Raw genomic sequence first — 18,513 nt, 5'->3', positions numbered from 1 at the left:
TTTAATAGCCAGAACACTAAAATTCATTTTTCTGCTCTCGCCGCGCTCGCATCTTAGTGCGGCGAGGCTGGAATTCATCCCGCGGTTTCAAATCGGGATTCCGATGTACATGACGCGTTAAGTGTTCGAATAACGGCCGCTACATCAGTACATCCAAGCTAGTCAAATGGAAGACTAATCCCAAACAAGGCAATGAGAGTAGCTTCCTCTCTCAGAACTGGACTATAAGAATGGAGACTGCAGTTTGCCCACGTATCCAGACCCAATAAATGTAACCGGAGAGGGAAAAAAAAAAAAAAAAAGTACGCAGCTGTAAACAAAATAATAATAATAAATAATTGCACCAAAATGTAAAACGTATATATCCAAAATCAAAGACACAATCCCTGTAAGCTCAAACCCAGTACATTTACATATATTATTATTATTTTTGTGTGTGTCAATAGGAGTGCTACTGGGTGTGACCAAATGTATACAACAAAAGACAAAAATACTCAATGCCATCCATTTAAGATTTAAAGTGTTTATTTCTAAAGAGCACAGCCATTGTCCAGCTTCAAATTCAACTTCAAAGTTTTTTTAGCACCGGATTTGTGGATTACTTAGTAGCCCACTACCACATATACAATGCTACATCCAATATGACAAAAAAATATAAAGTTAAATACTTAAATGTTTGTATTCTCATAAGGGTCATTTAATTAAACCCTTTGGCCAAAGCGTTATAAGCCTGCAGCCACTTCACGGCATGACCAGTATGCAGGTCCTAACACTACCTGTGACAATTCTCATTTTCCTCTACAGTGAAGGGAGAATATCTCAATAGACCAGTCTTGCATAAGTACCAGTACATGAAAAAAAAAACTGCTAATTAAAAAGTGGGGAGCTCAAACCCTTAGACCTTTCTCCCTCTATTGCAGAGGTAAATGAGAATACTCACAGGTAGTGTTAGGACCTGCAGAGTGGTCATGCCGTGATGTGGCTGCAGGCTTATAAGGCATTGGCCAAAGGGTTTAACTAAATGACCCTTACTTAGTAAAATACTTAAATGATTGTATTCTCATATGTATTTTCTGTCACATTGGATGTAGCATTGGGTATTTTTGTCTTTTGTTATATATCCAAAATCCCCTGTATTTTGTAACATCACACATTACATAGTTGATACCATACATAAAGTAAAAAAATTAAATAGATGCCATAATTACAAATACAACAAATTGGTTGTTTTATTCAGGATCTGTTTATCACCGATGTCGCTTTAAGAGCAGTATTACTTGTCCTTGTCTTCCCTTGTACAGTAGGTAACTATGTATATAATCTAATTCCTGAGGCAAACGCTTCTATGAAACTGGTCAGTAACTGAAATAAAATATTGAACTACCATGTTTTATATTTTCAGTTGCAACAGTAAAACAAGGACAATTCCTATTCCTTTAAAAGTTGGCTCATATAAAATATGTTTCATCAGCAATACACTAAATGCACACAGTCCTGCCAAGTGTCACACATTAGGACTGCATCTCACTGTACCGGGAGGGCTCGACATACATTCTGAACTTGGCCCACATACGTAATTCCCCTGCCCACATACTTCATTACCCACAGCAGACACTCCCCATCTCTCTGCAGTCACAGATCCTCTGCTCCAGAGGGGAGTAGAGATGGATTTTGTTGCGGATTTGGATCCGACTGGGATCGGTCGGTTCCTTTAGTCTGATCCTTTGGTCTAGAGCTGTGGCTAAGAAAAGCAGTAGTTGTGGATTTTAGTCATGTTGGGTCCGACACCATTCCAGTCATTAAGTTGGTGCCTTAGACCAGCGGTGAGCAAACTTTTTATGCAGAGCCCCCCTTTTTATCCATGAAATTTCCCGGGCCCCCCCTGCCTGATGTAATCAAATTCACATTAAAAAAACGGTATACAATGTAAATACATACATGTCTAAGGCCGTGCATATAGTGCCCGCGACGGGGACGCTAGCGAAAGTTGTATTTCGCTTTGCGGCGGCGGCGGCGTGGGCGATCAGGCTATTGATTGGTTCAGGGGCTGTCACGAGACGACAGCCCCTGAAAAATTAAATACTGCCGGCTTAAAAAAAAATTGCGTTGCCACGTCACGCTTACTATAAGCGCACGCGGCGGCGACAATGCATTTGTTTTCGGGCGACGTCGCGTTGCCGGCACTATAAGCGCAGCCTAAATACTTACATACTTCAACAGCTCGCTCTTGCAAAATTAGGCTGCGTCCACGCTGCCGCTGAGAGCGGTGACATCACCAATTCTCAGTTTGTGCACCTCTGCATTCAATCACAACACACACACACACACAATCACAACACACAGACAGACAACAGGCACAGCACACACACACACACACACACACAACACCCACTCAATCACAACCAACACAGCACACACTATATTATGTGTGTGTGTGTGTGTGTGTGTGTGTGTGTGTGTGTGTGTGTGTGTGTGTGTGTGTGTGTGTGTGTGTACACACACACACACACACACACATATATATATATATATATAAAATATACATATATATATATATATATATATATATATATATATATATATATATATATATATATATTATATATATACACACACACACACACACACACACACACACACACACCTGGGGGAGGGAGTAACTAAGCCTGCTCAGGTCCACCCATGTGCGGCAGAAAATGGGCGGGTAACAGACAGGAGGAGGAGGGCTTGTCTGTGTGCAGGGAAGGCCCCGCAGCAAGGCCCCGCCCTCTCTGCAGGCAGACACAGCAGAGAACTGGAAGCAGCTTCTGCACAGCTCTGCCCGCCCCCAGGTTTCCCCGCACGCAGCCTGCGCCCCCCCCAAATAATCTTGCACCCCCCAGTTTGCGCACCGCTGCCTTAGACTTATTATCAACACTATACAGTGGCGGCCGCCTTTATCCTAATGCGGCCGCCACTGCGGGAATTTAAAAAACGCGGAGGCGCGTGGCTTTTCGTCCGGTTTCCCGCGCCTCGGGCGCTTTCAATGATAAGCACTTATCTGATGATGCGGCCGCCGCGCGGGAAACTCCGATACAAACGGAGAAAATGCCCGGATAAATCCGGGTGTTAGAATAAAGGTGGCCGCGACAGTATAGTTGGTATAGAAATCCTTTTAGGAAGTGTGGGATGGGACTCAATTATACTTTGCATATCTCCCAGCTAGGTAGAAAAAAAAAAAAAGAGAGAAAGAGAGAGAAAGAGAGAGAAAGAGAGAGAAAGAAAGAGAGAGAGAGAAAGAGAGAAAGAGAGAAAGAAAGAGAGAAAGAGAGAAAGAAAGAGACACACACACACACACACACACACAAACTGCCGACATTTATTACATTTGAAGTATGCATGTTCCTTTTTAACAATCCAACAACCGATTGTGTTCAATTACGGATTTGAAAGAATCCATACGGATTTTTTAGTTTACAATTCGTAGCCGACTTTTAGTGAGGGGGTGGGAGGGGGGATTTGGCCAAAACAATCCACGAAATTTCGGGAACCGGATTTGGGCTGTTCCACGCATCCCTAGTGAGGAGGGATCTCACGCATGTGTGAGGCCCAGTCTTACGCTCTGAAGTAGGGGACCTTTGGCAGCTCATAATTGGTTTTCTTTTGGAGAATGCTTCAGGCTAGTCCTTTGCATTCTTATGGGCTTATTCAGTAAACAGAGATTTACCATGCACAAATGGCAGACAATTTAATGCTGTAAAAATCGCGAGCTCATTATGGTTTTAATAAAAATTATCTGCGGTATGCAAAAAGATTGCTACAAAAAAATAAAATAAAAAAACATTTGCTATACTGTACATGCCAGTACAGTGATTTCACTGTGGAATTTAGATCTGTGAGCAGATGTGTTATCACAGTGTAGCCTAGTGCCCCCTGGCTACTTAATTCTCTGGCCCTAACACTAAGTCCTGGTAAGGAGCAGGCAGTGTTGGGTATAAGTCCATCATAACATGAGTCATCCTGTGTGTTCACCATGAGGTTGATCATTTGTTGTGGTCTACAGGTGCTGGCTGGGACCGTCGAAGCATATGACGGAGCATGTGACCATGGGGGATGGGTTTCCTGGAGGGGTGCTGCCCTCTTACCGGGCCTAATGAGTGGGATCCTCCCCTGGGGTATATAACATGGCTCTCTGCTACATTTAGGCAGCTCTGTTCTATGTGGAGTTCCAGATAGCCTCTCCTTAGGGAATGGGTGAAAACCCCTTACCCCATCAGGGGGAAAGGGAGCGAAGGGTTCTTGGGGCCTCAAGCTCTTTGGGCTGATTCCAGGGATGGGACTTGCGAGCTAAGCTCTGGTCCAGAAAGATACATACCAGCTGTGAGGGGTAGGAGAGAGAACTGCCTATGATTGTACAACTCTTGCATGGGAGATGAGATGACCATCTGCCACAATAAAGATCCAGTTGTACCATCACTGCTGTGTGTTCTATGGAGGAGAGAACTGCCTGTGGGGGTTACCCCTGTTTCTATAAGGGTCCCTGCAGGATGGAGGCCTTGCATCAAGGAGAAAGAAATATCCCTAAAAGCCTGACCCCATGATCTTCACTACTACCGGCGGATGCTCAGAGCTCCTGAGAACCTACAGGTGAGCACCACAACACCAGGTAGCCAGACAAATTATCCCTGGTGTGGGGAGGGGGGGGTAGAGAGAGGTGCTACAACGGCATCGCTGGATTTCTTATTGGGAGATGGGTGAGCAAGTTTACCATCTCCCACCGGGCTGCTATCACACATGCAAAGAAACATATTACTATTCTATATGAATAAAGAGCACACAGATATGTTCCCCTTTCTCCCTATAATCTTATTTCACGTATTCATATTTACATTTGGGGATATGTAAAAAAAAAATTTTTTTAAATAAATAACAGTCCAAGGTTATGAAAAAAGCCTTAATAAAACTTGTTAAAATGTTGATGTACAGGGATGCGCTGCTCATTTGTCTTGTGTAGATAAGTGAGACAGTAAATTCTGGTACCATGTATTGCATGAAAAGACGATGCTGCTATATGAATGATTGCTGCAGCACTTGTGTTATTGATGATAAAATGTTCTTTTTCATTTATATTTATCCAGGACTGTTCCAAGGTTTATTGCCTATATTTTGTGTTATCTAATTCTAAAAGCTACTTTGTTATTTCAAGAGTTGATGATAATATAACCACAAGAATTCATTGCTCTTCGCTGCTGAAAAACACTGCAGGACTGGCACTGGTATTGTGCCAACAATTCCACTATCATCTCCTGCACCCACAGAAGAATTTGCACTGCATAGTGATAAACAGAACATTGTCACTACAACATTACAAGGAATATGCGTCAATATGGTGCAGTTTGCTCCATGAAGCAGAGCAAAAGTTTCCTTTTGTGTCATATGTATTGTGACGAACGCCCCTCTTTTGTAGCGCTGACGTCTGTCTGGGTTCTTCCCGACACAGTCTTCTAGGGTTATTTATACAACAAACAGTAACATGCAAAGTATTACGTTGCTTAACTCAAGCTTCTGCCTGCTTTATTTTCATCCAAGTAAGGTACTGCAGCTTTAACATGTGTAGGCAGGAGGCACTCAGACATTTAACCTTCGGCGGTTTACTCATATCAGTGTTATAGCATTTCACACAGTGTCACTTTTCAGAACCAAACCAAATCAAATAAACCAAATCCTATCCCATTCAGGGATCTAACTACACATCAGAATCAGCCTCTAACTGCTGCTGGGCCAACTAACCTGGTTCCCCAGTTTAAAAGAAGGCCCTCTCATTTAGGGTCACTAGATAAAGCATAGTCTTTTAGATAAGCAATAAAGATTTGTTTGTCTTATCTGTTCGTGGTGGGAACTCGGTCCCAAGTGTCCAGGCAAATCCTCTGGTACTGTGATACTTGAAGGGGCCATCCACCCCGAACTGGAGTCCGGGGAGCAGCGACACCCCCAGCCCCCAGGCTCTAAGGAGAGAGACTGAAAAGCAAACCTCTCTGCTCTAAATACCTGTTCTAGTGATTAGGAGAGCAGGTGAGGGAGAACTAGACCCATTGTAATCTGTGGTCTGGATTTTCCATCCACCAGCCTGAGTAAATGTGAAGCTGTGGAATGGATCATTAACTATTCCTGCACTTTCTGACCTAAAATGGGGCAGAAAGCTGCCTAACATCTTTGGACTATGTCACAGTATGAAACGCGTTATATTATCTGACACAATCTCTTGAGCATAGAGGGACATAACGCCACACACTCAGATCAGGCAGATGTGTCAGATACCCGCATAATTTTGTGGATGCATTTATTGATACCTCGCATTATACTATTGCTCCAACCAACCCACTCCCTATCCACTTTACAAAGCAATCCTAACATCGCCGTCACATGTGGAACAAAAGCACCTTGATACACTGACACAAGCGTGGCGCAGTCAAATGACATAATGGCCCTTAGTGTGTCATTCCCCCCACTGTGGGAATTAGAGGCACATTACAGGAGGCCAGTTGTAATTGTTGTTGAAAGCCTAGAACGTACTCTATGTCACAGTTCTCTAGATAGAAAAAGCTTTTGGCACTGGCCACATCTTGTTTGCAGTTTTTATTTCAGCGAGAGGACCTACACATTTAGAGAAGAATTGCAAGCTCTTCAGGGCAGGGCCTCTTTTTACCTTGTTGCCATTTACTTGCATCGCTTGTCCCCACTGTTTGTACTTTATTTTTCTCGTATTATAATTTTGTAAAGTGCTGCATACACTGTTGGCTGTATACAAAATACAATTATACATATGTAGCCAGGTCCCCCTCTTACCTTCAGGCTGTGTGAGGGGGACGGCTGTTGTGCTCTGCGATGCGGGGAGTGGGCGAGCGAGTCGCCTGTGTTCCGGAGTGGGTGTCGCCATCTTGTAAGGAGCCGCGCATGCGCAGTACATCCCACGCATGCGCAATGGATTTTACTAGCGCGGCGGCCATCTTGGTACACCTTGCGCATGCGCAGGAGGCATACAAGCGGCGGCCATTACAACCAAGCTCCGCAGCACAGGGGAACTACAAGACCCAGCAACCTCAGGGGCTGCCTGCCACAAGCACAGTAAGAGCCAATAGGGCTGCAGGGTTCTCGGGCTGGCAAGAGATACATTTGGCGCGCTCAGGGGACCACACCAGTCGGGAGAGGGAGCTGGATCAGGCAGGTAGTGTCTCGGAGCCACTAGGCCTAGTATATCCCCCTCAGGCCCTGGCTCATCATAGCTTGTGGTTACTTCAGGGAAGGCCCCCTTAGATAGGGACACTTCCCCATTCTACTGTCTAGTGTCAGGGACACCGTGAAGACGGCGCGTGGTGAGCGCAGCCCGTGGTCTGGGACCAGATCCCCTCCGTTGCAAGAGACTCCAGTGATATTATCCACGCCGGAATTCACCCCACACGGAGGCGGACGATGACAACATAGGATCACATGGATCCCCTTGTTCATCGGCATTACCCGGGTGCTGGAGCCCCGCCAGGTACCCAACTAAGTGCACCAGCACTTCAAGGGATAGCGCTATCTTCTACACTTCTGGGTGGGCACTGACATTGGGGGTAACAGACATCAGGGTATTGGTGCCAAGCACCCTAGGTACTTTGGGGACACTCAGGGGTGGTATCGGGTTGGGCCTATTCTACTGTGTGGTACAAGGTACTGCTTGTTGCATGCTCAGTAAAGGTTGTGATTATATACCCGAGTGTGTGTGTTATTGGTATTGTTCCTGTAAGGGGCTCACCCCACCACGTTGGGATCCCTCGCAGGTGGAGGCGCTGCACCGAGACAAATCAGGAATCACCCCAGGCTCCCAGTGGCGGAGGCTCAGGCCTCCTGGTTGCCAGACAGGTAATAGCAGCATTGGTAGTTCCTTCCCTGGTACGGGGGAACAAGGGCTACACATACAAAGAATGGAAACACACAGCATTCATTAGGTAGTGTCTCTTAATATTGGTACCACTATCACTGCCAACAGAGTTCCCACATCGGTCTGAGAGGTTAAAATTAGAAATAATATATCGATCGTTATCAAAAAACTTTAGTTATAGTCAAAAAGTCCTCTCAATACCAATATCTGTAAAAGGAAAAAGCACAAGAGTCTACCAAACACTAACAACCAAGACGCATCTCCTCCCTAAGGTGTCAGCCTATAGATTATTTGCTTATTGGGTAAGAAGGTTTTACCATTATTTACGTGTTACTATTTTGGTCTCTGATTGTATTTTATCAGTACGCATTTTTGTATTATATCTAGGACACTATAGTCCTATTGTGAGATGATATTGTACATTTAAATACAACACTATTTTGCATCAACATTTTATGATTTCTCACTTTTTTGGGTGTTTGGACTAGCTTGTGGCTTTTATACAACTATTAATACAAACAACTATCATTATTGTGCAAATAAATGCACCACCATTCACCCGTCTGACCCCTTTGCAACAACAGAGGCTGACAAGTTAATGTAAAAGGTCGGACTTTAATGCACACAGCACAAGGGAGACGAAGCCCCGAAAGGGGATGTTTTTACCACTCTTATCTTTCCAGTGACGGGCAGTTTTTTCCCCATTTCATTCCAACTATTTGAAACTTGTGATTATGGAAGACTGAATGTTACTGAGCAGCAACCCACCTGTCTTGCCCAGTGCTTTTTAAATGGTGAATGGTAAACAAAGAAGGTGATGGAATTAAATAAGAAGCTCTAGTCCTCTCCTCGCTTCTCTCATGGCAGGGACAAACATGTTGCATTGCTGACGCATTTTGCTGGTGCCGGCTTTCTTCTTTGTGATTATTCAATATTCATTTAACAACATTTATTTCAGCCTCAAGCAAACATCTAGACTTTCAACCTTTAACACAGAATGCAATTACCTTATAAAATGCTATAGTGCGCACGCACACACACACACACACACACACACTTTTCTTGTTGGAGGTCATATGTTTCATTCTGATTTAAAAAAAAACAAAATGTAATTTAGAGGAAAGCTTTATTTTAGCTATTCCTTTTAATATCAATTTATATAAAAAATAAATAAAAACAAAACAAAAACCATATACTGTAGTTAGGTGTTAACAGCCCGTTTGAGAATCAATGTATTACACCAACAAAATATTAGTTCAATTGAGATGGGGTGGGCTGGTGCTTCTGTTTATATTGCATACATCTAACAGATATATATTTCTATTTTGAGTCGGAATGGTACAAATTACTGTAAATATTTGTAATATATTCAGTAGAAAAGTAAGCAGAATAGATTTCATCCTTTGTGAGACGCGGCTTAAAGTGGTGGCTATAGAGTACATGAATTTAGCAATATGGGAAAGGAACGTACTTTGTACTTTTATTAGATGAACATATTGTGTAGGTAAAAGGAGAGCCAGTCTTGCTGAAATTGACAAAGTAAAAATGACAGCTAATGCATGAACTGTGAATTCACAAGGAGAATAAAAGTTACAGCTGCAGAGAGCATCAATTAATTAACATAACCCAATGCAACAGTAGCTCTGAGATGTACTGGTTTAAAATTGGAAAAATCACCTATGTCACTTTATTCTTTTTTTTTTTTGTCTAACATTTAAAAAAAAACTCAGCAAGATTGTAAAGTATATGACAACAAAAGGTACGAATGTCTGGCTTCAAAACACTGATGTCTTCTTTGGTACTCGAGGAACAGAAATATAAAGTAACTTACAGAAGGTCATTTGGCACCAACTCATTTGTACCCAAATTCTTCTCCCGAAGCCGCACCTTATTGCCAATGTCAAGATGTGTTACACTTGCTAATGTAAACGAACGTGTTGGTGTCAGAGACGCTTGCAATGCATTGCCCATGTTATAGCCATACGAACGCACATCTTCAATCAAACAGCCATTTAACATTCGATAGAAACGGCTGTGGTCAAATTTACTACTAATAAAAATGATGAGGGCTACAAGAGAAACACACGGATGTCCAATATGACATCACTGTCCAATCCATTCATATGTATCAGGGACACAAAGGTCAAGATAAATTCTAATGACTAGTGAACACAAGCCAGATTGGATTGACAGAGAAACACAGACTAAAGTAATTTAGATTTTCTGTTGATAACTTTGAAACCAGAGGTGTGAGGTTTATTTGCGACCTTTTGTGTAAGTATTTCTAAAGTTTTCCGTAATGTGGACGACTTTAAATGTTATGGTTAGTGCTAACGCCGACCACACTTAGGCTGCGCTTATAGTGCCAGCGATGCGACGTCGCCCAAAAACAAATGCATTGTCGCCACCGCGTGCGCTTATAGTAAGCGCGACGGCGACGGGGCAACGCGATTTTTTGCAGCCGGGAATATTTGATTTTTCAGGGGCTGTTGCCTCATGTGACAGCCCCTGAACCATATCAATGGCCTGGTCGTCTGCGATGCCACCGCAAGGCGAAATACAACTTTTGCTAGCGGCGACGGGTGACATCACGTGTTGCATCGCCGTCACTATACGCGCGGCCTTACTGCTGCTGCCCATTACTTTATTTCTATTATATTGTACATAAGGGATTGCCAGGAGTGATTGTGCAGCTCCTGGGCTGTAAGAATAAGACCTAAAGCAAAATTTTAAGGCAGGGGTGGGGAACGCCCTTCGCGCGCTCGCGCTGTGCCTGCAAGAAAGGAGGGAGAAAAAAAACCTCCCCCTTTCTTGATTGGCTGCCTCGTGTTTGCATACTGCCAAGATTGTTTTTTTTTGGCCAAGACGATCCCCTCCCACACCCCTCCCTTCGCACGTCCACAGAAGAGCGAGTCTGAGGAGGGAGAAACACTTCAATACTGATTCTCCACACCGGGCAGCAATTGCATGCATGCCACCCCCCCGCACGCAGACCTCCTCCGATCCCCCCCCTTCTCAGAATCCCCCCCCCACGCACTTACATGGTCCTCCTCCCCACACCGGGCAGCAGTCGCGGAGGAGGGCACATGCTCCGATCCACCCTCCCCCCGTGTGTGTCTGAGAGTATGTGTGTGTGCGCGCGAGAGAGAAAGAGAGAGAGAAAGAAAGAGAGAGAAAGAGAGAGAGAGAAAGAGAGAGAGAGAGAAAGAGAGAAAGAGAGAAAGAAAGAGAAAGAGAGAGAGAAAGAGAGAGAGAGAAAGAGAGAGAGAGAAAGATATAAAGATATAAAGATATAAAGAGAGAGAGAAAGAGAGAGAGAAAGAGAGAGAGAAAGCGAGAGAGAAAAAGAAAGAGAGAGAGAGAAAGAGAGAGATAGAGAAAGAGAGAGTGCGTGTGTGCCTGAGAGAGAGTGTGCGTGTGTGCCAGAGAGAGAGTGTGTGTGCGTGTGTGCGAGAGAGAGAGAGAGCGCCTGAGTGTGTGATTTCCCTCCCCCCTGCCCGATTTCTCCGTGTCTGTGTATACACACACCAACCCACAGTCAGTGATAGTCACCCACCACCCAAGAGTCAGTCAGTAACCCAAAGAGAAGCAGTTCCAGCCATCATATTAGTAGGTGAGTTAATAAAATGTTTGACAAATATAGCAGGCTAATTTTTAAGTTGATAATTTTGTATGGCCCTCGAATGATTTTATAAATATCAAAATGGCCCTTGGCAGAAAAAAGGTTCCCCACCCCTGTTTTAAGGGGTCACTGGGACCATAAAAATAAAATCAAAAGACAACATGAGAACCCACAGTTACATGGGGAAGAAAGAGGCTGCAAGCAATTTCCCTTAAAATAAGAAAACCACATTAATTGCATGTTCTGTCATTATAACATAATGCATGTTTCATTAGTAGATACTAAAAACAGTGTCAATGTTATGCTTTCAGATTTTTAACCACTTCATGCTGTCTCCATTTCTTTTCTTTTTTTTTAGAGCTTCTATGTAATGTCTCACAAGCTTTGTGCCAGTGTTTATAATCTGTTGGAACCAGGCATAGTCGCCCTTATTTTTAAATGCACTTTAACCTCCACTAATGTAATTGAACACACGAATACTGTATGCTAGAATAATCAGCAGAAAATAGATATCATAAAACCTGAAGCTCTGTAGGTTATTCGGAGCTATGGTTATGATGGCAACGTAAAAAAAACAGAGCGTATGAGGAAAAGGCTTTCAATGAGATGTTTTAAATTTTTTACCCAAGACAAATCTGGGTGCACTGTTCATTTGAAAATGATTTCCCTCCTCAGTTTGGCCTTACTGGCAACATTCGCTGCCTCCAAAAGCAAGAAATGTTCTGTTCCTATGAAGACACCTACTGGGCATTGTAGGAACAGAGAAAAATCAAGTACCTACAACAGAGCAGGGGAAGAAAAGAGATCTGGCCTAAAATATCATCCAGTGAGCAAGCCCAGGAGGAAACACATTAAGGATTTATATTGCGTGCATTACTCTACACTATTTGCTGTTCTGTTTCAGACTATATGCAGCTAAATGCCTTAAAGCAGCAAAACATTTACAATCCTATATGTTTGTTTTAGTAGTATTAGATAATACTTCCTCCATTTTGACCATTTTTATGAATTTAATGAACTGAGCATCCTTTTGTTGCTATAGCAGGCTCTGGCACACCTCTTTTTGAGCCCAGCACTGGAAGAGCTTTGGCAACAAATGATGACAAACAGGAAAGTGATCCCAGTCATGAGAGAGTTGAAATCTGCAACCATAGACAATGTTACGCTTTGTAATGTAAGGTTGTATTGTAGTTGTTGCGTGCTATTGACTGAAGGGTTGATTGAAAGGCAGCCATTAGGTGAACCCAGGGAGCAGGATAGTCGCTGACCAATCACAGGAGAACGGATTGATAGGCTGCTTAGATAACTAGCTTTCATTACAAAGGTATATGCTAAAAAGGTATTTGCTATGGTATATGTTAAATGCTGTATATCTTAAAACTAAAATGAATTTTTTTTAAAGTGTCGTCTTGAATGCTGCTTAGGCATACAAGCCAAACAGCTACACACATTCATAGAACATAAGCTCAAAGATTCCAGCAGTCTAGCAATAGGCAACTCTCAAATGCAAAAAGGATACAAAAATGGTTTGCAGTATCCTATTAATTCATGGTTATTGCCTGCGGTATCCAATCAGTTCAGCAACAAGGATGCAGTTTTAAGTCAATCCTAATTTGCATGAAATGTATGTAGCCATGTCTGGTTTTGACTATCCGTCTGCCCTTCCTGACATGCAAGCCCTGGTACAGTGCAGGCAGTGACAGGACCAAACCTGGGTTTTCCCCACCAGCAGCAGCTCCCATGAGTGACAGGGGAGGAGGTGGGCTAAGGCCTGTGTTCTGCCCAATCAGGGTCTCAGACCTCGGACCTTCCTCCTCGGTACTTAAGGGGCTGCACTTCCTAAATTTAGTTAGTGTCTCTCCCCCCTTGAGAGAGACAGGTACCACAGCAGGGGTGTTCAGAGCTCTGGTACCTTCTGTCCCCTTCGGGAGTGGGGCTGAGTACCTTACCTCTGACTATTAGGGAGTCAGGGAAGAGTTGGGACTGCCCTTGGTGCCCTACGCAAGGGGTGGACGTCCAGGGACCATCCTAAGGTTGAAGGCCAATTGACTGTGAATGCAGATACCGGTTATGTTGTGTATGCAGAGGAGGAGAAATATAATAATGTGTTCACGTTGAATATACTCCTGCCTGGTGTGCAATCCATCAGTGAGAAATAGTGTAAATTCTTCTGCAGGGATTGCCTTCATCTTCCTGGAGCCTGCAAGGGATGGAGGCGCTGACATCCATGAGCTAAAGAGCAACTATCTACCCCAGAAGCCTGTCCTGATGTCCCCACTACCACAGGTGGATGACTCCACATCCTGTAAGCCAGCAGGTATCCAGCATCACACACACACACACACACACACACACACACACAGTAATAGGAAGATCTCCCAGAGGGTGGGGAAGCACCGTTACATGTATAAGGCTACGGCCCCAGTGCCTGCGCGCTGGAGAGGCTGGCGGCACGTGCAGCAGGGTTCCCCGGTCTGCAGTGAGCTGCAGGGGAAAAGACGGGGGGGGGGGAGCGTAACGTGGGCACAGCCATGACGTCACCCGGCAGGTTCGCTCTCATTGGCTGAACCCCTGGGGGCGTAGCCTAGCACTCCGTCGCTACTACTAAATCTCAATTTTCCTGTCTGCAGGAAAAACGCACCATACGGCGCGGCGGCTGCCCATTGATGGGCGGCTCTTCCCCACAGCGCCCGCCATAGCGCACTACAGTAGCCAGCAGGGACCAAGCCTAACACTTGTGGATGGTAAATAGTGGACTTCATCACTTCAAAATATACTAGTACAGTAGGATGTTGTGGGTTTTCATCTCTCTGTAAATTGCACATCTGTGTTTTAACGCTTTGGCTCCCTGAAGACATAGCTGCTACGTCAGGAGTGGCCAACTCCAGTCATCAAAGGCCACCAACAGGTCAGGGTTTTAAACGCAATCTGCATTACGCCAGTCGGACCTGGGACACGGTCAGGGTAGGAGGTATGTGCAGGTGTCTGTGGCACCTGCACTAGTCTAGAGACGCCCTAGGCCCCGACTCCCCTCACTTGTAGTTGCTGCAGGGACAGGCCCAGGAGATAGGGACACAGCCCCTGTAGCATCAGTATTAGGGACAAAGCCAGTACGCGGCTGCATCCTGGCCTTAGGTGATCTGGGACCAGATCACCCAGCTGCAATTCAGAGACATTCTACATGGTGGTACGCTCCACGTGGGACTCACCGGAGAGGTGGAGGCTACGCGACATCGCTGGATCAGTGGCTCCTCATCACCCTCCACCATACCTGGCAGGTACAACAAGTGCACCAACTTACACATCAGTTCTTGTGGGCAGCGCTGACCTACTGTCACGGATGCTCACTGCAACCTGGACTGAACCGCGGGGTCGAGGTGGGAAATATATATATATATATAAAACAAACAAACAAAAGCACAAGCTCCATAGCACGTAACTGAGTAAAAAATAAGGTACATTTATTTAAAAAATCAGCAACCCATAATGTGCACTTACAGGATTTTAAACAGAACCATTTGTGGGAGAGAAATCTCTATTGTGGTCATCTGTGGTGGTAGGGTGAGTCCCAGGTTTGCTGAGTGGATGTAAACAGCCCAGGTTCACCATGAACTCCTATGGAGCGCAGATTCACATTGCGGCCAGCTGACATTTAGTACCCGAATTCAAAGACTGTATCATTGATTTTAAGGAGCCTTTCGACACACGCACCAGAGAACATCTACCAGCAGCTTCAAGTGAGAGTTGGACTGCAGGGTCTGGATGCCGAGTGACCAGAGTTGGCGGTGATATATCACACACTGCTTGATTTTAATTTACCCTTGTGAGTGGATTTTCTACCACCACCTCCTCCCCCAAATAAATGTACTGTATTACGCTATGGGGCGTGCACTCTTCTTTTTCTCCAATATAAATATATATATATATATATAAAAAAATCAAAAAATAAATAGATGATACCGTTCGGTGGTTAACGGTACTGATACCTCTACATGAAAATATGGAAGATACCACATTGTACCGCACTCAAATGAAGCTAAAGGATTTACTGAAAAAACAGGCACACGGTATTGATACCTCTACATACATACATACATACATACATACATACATACCACCCTAAGCCACGGGGTTGGGTCCGGATTGCAGGGTCGTGAACGTAGCCGGGTCAGGATAGGAGAGTGGAGAGGGTAGTGGGATTGGAGAGCGTAGAATCATCGAGATCCGTAAGCCGTAGTCGAGGATTGGAGAGCGTAGAGTAGTAGATATCCGTAAACCGAGTTCGTGGAGTAGAGAGCGTGGAAGTCCGTTAGCCAAGCCAAGGTTCAGGGGAACAAGAAGTGACAGGTCAGGTACAAGCAGGGTCACCGAAATAAATACCGAAGGGAACCAATCAGGGAGAATAGGGAGGAGTGGCTCAGATATAGGTAGACCTGTGATAGCTGAGGCAGGGTGAAACTCAGGTGTAGCCAACCTGAGATTAGTTCAGGCATTCTTGTAGGTGTGTTTGTCTCTTTAAGAGACGTGCGTGCGACGGGAGTGCAACTTGCTGAGGTGTGCTCACGGACGGGACCCGCTCCGTTCCCCCGGGAGTCGGGGACAACGCGCCGCCAGGATGGGGCCGACGGAGGATGCGGCTGCGCGGACCACCGTGGTAAGGAGGCGCGGTAGAATGTAGAAACCGGACGCGCGGTCCTGACACCTACACATTTTAGGTGGGATAGTCGCTTGTGGACACCGTTGTGGTTGGGTGCCCAATGGCCCCTCAGTACTTTGGGGCTCTCTCACAGGTGGGGTCAAGGTGTTGGGGATTACAGCGAAGGTACGCTCGTGTTTTGTTGCATGGGGTTCCTGTAACGAGTCATTCCAAATAGTAGAATCACGTAGAGTATCATCGACTCGGGTACACGCCAGGCTCCCAGCAGCGTAGGCTCAGGCCTCCAGTGAGCCACAGGTATTGCAACACACACACACACAGGGGGTGGGGGAAAGTGTGCTACATACATACATGTTCCAACACAAAGAGTTGCAGTAATAAATTGAATAAACAAAATAATCATTCGTCCCATAGAAGTAAATAAGTGAATTATTCAATACCATTACAATATTAATAATCTATTAGACCCAAATGTTTCATGTAGTCAGAGAATGAAGAGCCGTTTTTTGAGAAATCACCCTTTTGTATAACGAATATATGCTAAATATACAGTGAATGGTGTATATTCATATAAACACGGTCTTAGAGCCTTTTTCTATATGGCCATTTTCAGCTAAGAAGCCCCATTGAAGTCTTTAGGGATTTTCTGCCGAAAAACGGCTTCAGACTTTGACGAATAACCCCCTTAATCTGCTATTAAGGAGGAAAGAACAGAGGCTGAGAAAGCGTTAGAATAAGGATTAGATAGCAACTCAAAAACAGATGCAATCCACAAGATGCTGTATTACTGTAGGTTATTTTAATAACTAGAAAAAAATAACCTAACTGTAACAGAGCTTATATTTAGACAAAGCCAGACCTATGTAAATATACGAATATTACAATAGATTTAACAGTAGAAACCCTTGACCGAGATGGTTACAAGCTGCCAGGAACCTATTTCACATACGATTCACCCATGTGTTGTAGATAGCAAAATGCAAAATATTTAGATGTCAAGCTTAGACGTTTTTAGTTCAAAATCAATTAAATCTCATTCTCCTTTGACTGCTTTCATTTCAGTTATTCCTGGTCAGCCAGAGTCCTTATTAAAAATAATTTGCAACTATCAGGCTGGGGGAAAAATATGCTAGCCTCACGATTTTTGTCATATTTTCACTTTGCCCTTAGGCTGCTATTGTTGATGGCCTTTATGGAAATCTAAATTCAATCAGCAGCTGCAAATTTCATGAAACGTCCATCTTCATGCCGAATTTCTAACCGAGTGTCAAAACAATCCGTGGATTTCTCCCCAACGAAACACGCATTGAATTGTAAATTTCTGCAATTTCCTCACGTTTGAATTTCAGCTGCTGGAAAATAGTGCAAGCCTAGACATCCTGTCTATCAAGTTGAGGCAAGTCATTTTTTCCTCGTTATCCATGGTACACTTTTCAAAGTGTTGCGCTGTGGCAATCCACTAAACTAGAAGGCTGGGGGGGGGGGAGGTTCTCCCCAAATTAAGTCATATTCCATATCGCGGTTATCACAAGGAACTGCGTTCTGTTTTATTGCTAACAACATTTAATAGCAAACTGTGCAAATGTTAAAACAAAATGCACACAGCCAATGAGAATTTTGTTCTAAATACAGCACAATGGCCGTTGATCTGTCCTCTTAGTATCATTTCTATCCCACTCCTCACAGTTTGACCAGCAAGGAAAGACAATTACTGTATATCTATATTTTTACCTTTTGCTGTTTGAGGCCCCGCTCACACAGCGCGCTACACGACGTGCGCACGTTCGTCACAGATTCCTGGCGGCCAATGGTAGTGTTCAGTATTGAAACTGCCATTGGCTGCAAAGTACGGCGTCGACGCTGGTGCAGTCGCGGGAGTCTTTTCAATCTGTGATCTCTGGCTGCAGCAGCGGGATGTCAATTTCAGCAGCCAATCAAACGTCCTCAACTTAATATGCACAGCAAAGCGCTTGTCAGCGAAGGGGAGGGGAGGGGATAATTAGTTATATATTAATATTCTGAATTATTTTATATTCTCCCCCCCCCCCTTTGCCCTTAACCCTACTTGCTTTATCTTTCGCCCCGTTCCTCTCATCGGTTCTGCTTCCCTCTCCCGCTGAGAACACCCTTCCATCTCTCCATTTCCTTATTCATGCTGCTCATCTCAGTTCCTCTTCCCCACTGCCTCCAACTTCCCCCATTCTATTTCTATACAGAGACACCCGTACACTTTGTGTCGCATCATTCCGTCTGCTGGGGATGATCACACATCGCCCAGCAGACAGAGGCGCGCACACGTGGACGCGGAAGTTAGTGCTCAGAATGTGCGATTTT

At 44.5% G+C, this 18,513-nt stretch overlaps 1 protein-coding gene and 1 long non-coding RNA gene across 4 annotated transcripts in view; one reads left to right on the top strand and one right to left on the bottom strand.

Annotated features, from left to right (window-relative positions):
* Window positions 1-18,513, bottom strand: part of NDUFAF2 (NADH:ubiquinone oxidoreductase complex assembly factor 2) — a 118,718-nt gene that overhangs the window by 58,695 nt on the left and 41,510 nt on the right. The gene's annotated exons all lie outside the window — the stretch shown is intronic.
* On the top strand, window positions 10,868-15,373 carry LOC142489274 (uncharacterized). Its single transcript, XR_012799832.1, has 3 exons — window positions 10,868-11,513; window positions 13,699-13,839; window positions 14,153-15,373. It is a non-coding gene; the product is annotated as an uncharacterized LOC142489274 (long non-coding RNA).

Source organism: Ascaphus truei, chromosome 1 (genome assembly GCF_040206685.1).
Source record: "Ascaphus truei isolate aAscTru1 chromosome 1, aAscTru1.hap1, whole genome shotgun sequence".
NCBI lineage: Eukaryota > Metazoa > Chordata > Amphibia > Anura > Ascaphidae > Ascaphus > Ascaphus truei.
The sequence above is the reverse complement of the archived record's forward strand: the minus strand, read 5'-3'. Positions and strand labels throughout refer to the sequence as shown.